This window comes from Antrostomus carolinensis, unplaced genomic scaffold (assembly GCF_000700745.2).
Source record: "Antrostomus carolinensis isolate BGI_N321 unplaced genomic scaffold, ASM70074v2 scaffold44908, whole genome shotgun sequence".
Lineage (NCBI taxonomy): Eukaryota > Metazoa > Chordata > Aves > Caprimulgiformes > Caprimulgidae > Antrostomus > Antrostomus carolinensis.
The window spans coordinates 11,759-17,610 of record NW_010335873.1 but is presented as its reverse complement, the minus strand read 5'-3'; positions in this window follow the sequence as shown (position 1 = coordinate 17,610).

Genomic DNA, 5,852 nt, shown 5'->3' with positions numbered 1-5,852 from the left:
TGCTGTTCCTTGGGGAGTGGGTTGAGGTGAAAGTTCATATCTGCTCCTGTGCCCATCAGCCCCCCCAGAGCAGGCAGACACGATGCTCTGTCTTCCTCCCAGCCCTGCTGCACGTCTGCATGCAATAATTCTTCCTTGGCTTTGTAACACCCACCACAAAGGGAGCCTTTGCTTCCTCCCTCCTTCCCAAACCGTTACAGGGAGTTCCATCCCCAGCAGACAGCTACCGTCCTGCTTCTCGAAAGCTTCACTGCTGCCTTAGGTTGCTTCCTTTTGGGGCTTGGAAAGAAGCAGCAGTGAGTAAAATATCAGCTGTAGGGAAGAGATGTTCCTTCCAAATGGAGCATGGCATTTGGGGTGACTATTGTGTCCCACACGCCAGGAGGGACTTGGCTGCTGGGACATGACATGTTGCTGTCATATGTACACGCTTCTGCAGCTTGTAGGTAGTGTCAGCAGGATTTGGAGGGTCTCCGGACCCCCTCATTGCCACCAGAGGGAGAAGGAAGGTCTCACCACAAGGGCAGCAGGAGAGAATGGTGCTGTGACTATGAGCTGTCTGTACAGTTCATTCTGGATGAGGACAACCAGGCTGGCATCCCTGTGAGCTGGAAAATGTGAGCTCTGTTTTGTCTGGCTGCCATGGCAGCTCATGCTGATGACAATACAAAATTGTTCTTATTAAAATATTGTAGGGGCAAAAGTCAACTTATCATCAGTCAGAAAACCACGCACAAGTGTTGGGCTGTGGGGTCAGAAACAAGGAAAGGGGGTACAGGGAGATCCTCCCATCAGCTGAGACCTGCCCTTTGGGAGTCAGCTGGTTGAAAACCAACTGCTTTGAGGAAGGAAACACAATCTGCAAATAACGTTCTTGAAACCTTCCTCCCTCACCTGAAGTTGTGGTGTATGGAGGGAGACCAGCTCTTCTGCAGAAGTCTGTTCTGGTGATGGATGTGTCTGTGATAGGCTGTTTCCTAGGAGGAAAAATTCCCCTGTGCTGGAAGAGGAGGAGAGGTAGCACAAAGCCTTTGAGCTCCTCTTTGCTGGCAGCCTTCCCCCTGGCACATCCCTCCCCTGTGGACTGCAGACCCTGCCAGGTGAGCTGCAGCTCTCCCTGCTTGTCTGTCTCCTGGTTTGCAAACCCCTCAGAAGTTGTGCAGCAGCTCTGGGGAACCAGCAGACCATGGGTCGAGACCTTCTGCTCTAGTGGGAGCTGAACTGAAGCTGGGACAGTTCAGGCAGGAAATAAGTGACATATTTCCAGCACTTCACAGTAATGAGTCACTGGAAGAATCTACCCTGGGATCTGCAAGCTCCTCACTTCCAAGGGTCTTTTGACTCAGAGCTGGATGCCCTCCAAAGGGATGCTCTGCATTGGCCACATGTTGAGGACATGAGGATGCTGCTTGGGTGATATTCTCTGCCTGGGGCTGGGCAGGAGGTTGGACAAATGGCCTCCATGATCTACAAGTCACTTAATAAAAAGTGGTTACAAAGCAGTAGTGGAGCAGGACGATAGGGGTGGTTAAGCTGCCGGTGTGTAGGACCATGGCTGCTGGAGTGGGCCAGTACGGCTTTGTGGGCTGCACATCCCATTGATCAGATTTGTAAATCGTGTGTGGGGTGCCCCGAGTCCCAGTGGCCAGTCGTGGTTCTGGTCACCAGCACAGATCCAGGCACTGAGATAAGATCTGTGTGTCTGTCCTGGAGCTGCCCATCTCCCAGGGATGGCACAAGGAGCTCCGTGGCTGCGTTGTGGAGGATTTGTGCTCTTTTCAAGCCTTTTGTTGTGTGGCCACACCCTGGTTTTCCTCTCCTAGAACTGAAAACAAGGTGGGAAGACTCAAAAGCTCAGGCAGTTAGTGGGCTTGAGGTGATGTCCAACACAGGAGTTTGCTCCCCTTCTACTGGGTGCTGCACTGACATGCTGAGAAGAAACGGGATAAGCCTTGTTCCCCTCTGGGGAATGCTGGGATGTGTTGTTGGAGTGATCCTTCCTCAACTTTGCAATCCCATGGGGTCCATGTGTCACAAAGGTCACTGATGATGGGGCACACGGGTTGCTGCTGGGAGGGAACTGATCTTGTGGGCTCTCATGGAACTGAGCTCCTCTGGGAGAGCTGTGGTCCCCGTGGTTGTGTAGGGGGGACTGGGAATGGCTTGGGGAGGAAAAGGTGACACAGGCATCCCATAAGCAATACCATGGGAGCTGGCTTGAGAAGAGTCTGCTGCAATTCAGTAGATAAAGGCAGGAAAAAGAAAGAAGGCAAACCCAAGGTGTCCCTTCTCCACCCAGCCCTCCCTGCTCCTGGCAGTCAGCAGGGCAGCAGTTTTCTGCACAGGCAGTGGAGTCTCTGCCATGTTGCACCCACTGTTAACTTCCTAACCCTCTCTGAATATGCTTTGATCTCCATAATACCTTGGGCTGATGGATTTCAGGCTTTAGTTGTGCTGCAGGTTTCTACAACAGCCAGAAGGACGCTTTCTGACTTGTTTTCTAATCCTTTCCTAGCAATTCCTGCCCCTTGTCTTGCTGCTTTTCAGTCTGAGTGTGCACTGGATGATTTCCCCTGGGCACATCTTCACACCTCTCAGCATCTCATCATCTTATAGCTCAGCACCATGAGCTCCTGGAGCTCTTTTTTGCTTTGGCTGCCCTGCATTACTTGGTATCACCTTTGCCTGACCACCACTTCCCCCTGCTTCTGGGTGCTCTGCCTGCTCTGTACCTGTGGACCTTTACTCCTTAGGAAGCACTCTGCAATCTTAGAGCTGATGGTTTATTCCTACTTTTTTGTTCCTTAACTTTTAGCTAGTTGTCTGTGCAGAATCTGACCCTTCTCCTTGCTGCCCCTTAGCTCAATTTCTGTAGACCTGGAGGAGGAAACCCCCAGGGACCCAGGAGCTCTGGTCCCTGTGTGCGTGCCCCTGCAGCAGGCTGGTCGGGGCTCTCCCCAGGAGCCATCCTGCTCACAGCATCCCGTACTGATCCCAGCTCCTTGCAAATCTGCTCAACTGCGAGGCTCTGCCGAGCCCCCAGCAAGGCTGGGCTGCCCTTCCCATCCCACATCTCCTCACCCCCTCGGCCTGGCTCTCTGCTCGTGTGCCCCATCAGTGCCCAGCCTGCAGCTGACCAGGTGAATGCCCTCCTCGGTGCACAGGATGGAGCCTGGAAGAGCTGGATTTGGTACTGATCTGGGCTCCCAGTTCTTGTGCTGCCCAGCCCTAACTGAGTCTGTGTGGTTGACAGAGCAGCATCTGAGTGCCTGGATGTGTCTGCAGTGACAGTGTAGGAGACAATCTCCTTATTTCTCTGCTGCCTCCAATTCTCTGAGCAGGTCCAGACCTCCATGTCGCCTGTTTCCGGCTGCCAGGGCTGTGTGATAACTTTCTGGTGGTCTCTGCTGGGACCATTGATGAGCACTTGTCCCAGGAGGACAGAAGGTCTGTAGCAGATGCTCATCCCTGATGTCTGTGGAGCATCAATTAGTGTTTACAGGTTTCCACCCCCATTTACAACGCTGGATTTGACCTGATAACCTGGTAGCAAGGGGCTCTGCTGCCTGCTCCTGCCCGCATCCCATCTCAGCCTGTTCCCTTGCTGCTGGGTGGAAACCAGTAGATGCTGCTCCCAAGGCTGTGGGTGTGAACTGGGGCCAGTGTTAACATGAGCTGCTGCTTCATGGGGAATTTGTGAGCTGCCCAGGGCAGACCCTATAAGCTCTGCCACTCCCAGTGGGATTTTGAAGGGGAAAAGCAAACCAAGCCCTCTTCCCTGACACCCCTTCCTCAATAGCCCACACTCGTAGTCCCAAAATGAAATAAGATGGATCTGGCAAGGCCCTGCAATCAGATGTTGGCCAGGGACCTTTGTTAGGCTGTTTTCCATGCATCTTGAGTTTCTACTACCTCCAGGCATCAGCTTGAGGGTCCCAAAGCCAGAGGGAAGCCCAGCAGCTCTGCTGCAGGAGGGTGGTCCCTCTGCCCCATCCCCACTTCCTCCTGCTCCTCTCCTGGGGCATGTGGCCCACTTGCTGTTTTGGAATCCAGATCTTGGGGAGAAGCTGTGAGATGCCACCACCATGCAAGGTGAAGGCGGCCAGATCATGGCTCTTGTCCTCTCGCTTAGGACAGTGGGTCCCTGCCCATGCTGCTTGTCCAGGGCAGGTGGGGAAACCACAGTGGCCAGTGAGAAAACAGCCACATCCCTGTCACGTGCATGGACACGTCTGTACTCAGTAAAATATTTATTCCTCCATTATTTCACAAGAGTTGTTTTTACAAAAACCTTACAAAAATTTCCAAAACATGGACATGCAGAAGGAGAAAAAAAACCCAACAAAACAAAACCCAAAAAAACCAACAACCGTGGATCTTGTTACAAGTAACTGAAATGTACAAATAGAAAGGGCGAGAGGAAGCTTAGATTACAACAATCTCTCCGTCCTGCTGCCCCTCCATGGGTGCACTTTGTATCTTGTCTCCGTGAGGCTTCGGCGTTGACTGACAAGCTGCGATAAGCTGCCAAGAGCATGGCAAAGGAGGGGCCCTAAGATTAGGAGCGAATGTTTTCAAATATATATATACATATAGATATTTAGTGAAGAAATATTTATTCCCTGCTTTTTTTAGGTTTACAGAAACGGCATCTGCAAACTATTAAATGGGTTTATTTTCATTAATGCTCTCAAAGAGGCAGCGACATTTATATCCCTGTGGTTTCATCTTGTATAACTGGAAAAAAAGAGCCTTGTGCTTTCCATGGGAATAGGACCCCCCTGGCCCACTCCTCCTGCCCTGAGCGATGTTTCTCAGGGTGGATTATTTGATCCACAGTGGATCCATCATCCCCCTGTCCTGGTGTGTCTCAGCTTTTGTGCGGTCTCTGTGCGGTGTCTCGCTGTGGTCTGGTGAGCTGAGTGCTCCCCTTCTGGCATGGCAAATGGGGAGATACCAGCCCTGGAAATAAGGGTGGGGGGCACAGGGTGGGTATTTAGGGTGACTTTGCTCCCTGGATGAGGTGGGCAGTGTCGGTCAGGCTGTGTCCCCTCCCTGACCACCATGCTCAAGGAGGAGGAGGTGGCTGTTTCCAACTGGGGGCTCCAGTGGGTGGAGGAGAGAAAGCTGGGACTGGGGGCAGGATGGAGGGGCCAGCTCACCCCCAGCCAGAGGAGATATGCTTCTCTCCTGGTTCTCCCATCAGGTCTCCAGCTCTGGGTGGTGGGTGAGTCACTCTGGGCGGGTGCTGGTGGGGAAGAAGCTGAGGGTCCTGGTATTGCAGCCACTGGGTACCGTGAGCATCTGCAGTGAGAGCTCAGTGGAGAAGGGAGAGGATGCTCCTGGGACTTGAGTGGACACTTTCAGCCTTGGTGTCACACACCAAAGGATGTTCATCTGGAGGAAGCACCTTAGCAATTGCTGGGTCCATCCTCAGATCTATTGCTACAGTCCCCAGAGGGGCTAAAACCCTTCTAGTCAAGTAGGGCTGGTGCCTTCTCTGTCCAGGCCACCTCTATGAGCTGGTAGTGTCCCCATGCTTGGCTGGTGGCTCTTTGTAGTGGGTGAGGAAAGGGTGGTCTGGTTTCCAGAGGGCTTTGTCCACAGGATAAAACCTCCATTGCTCCAGCTCATCCCCTGTTTCTGTGGTATTGGCAGGGAAAGGTGGAGCTCTCTGCAGCTCAGTCCCATGGCTGAAGGACTGGGGTGGTGTAAGCCTGGGGCAAGGTTGCCCACCCTGTGTCCATCCCCCTGCACATCCCACCTTGCAACCACGTTAGGCTGCACGGTAGGGTGGAACGAAGGGGAAACCATTTCCTTTCTGCAAAACCAAAAAAGCCCACCCCCACGGA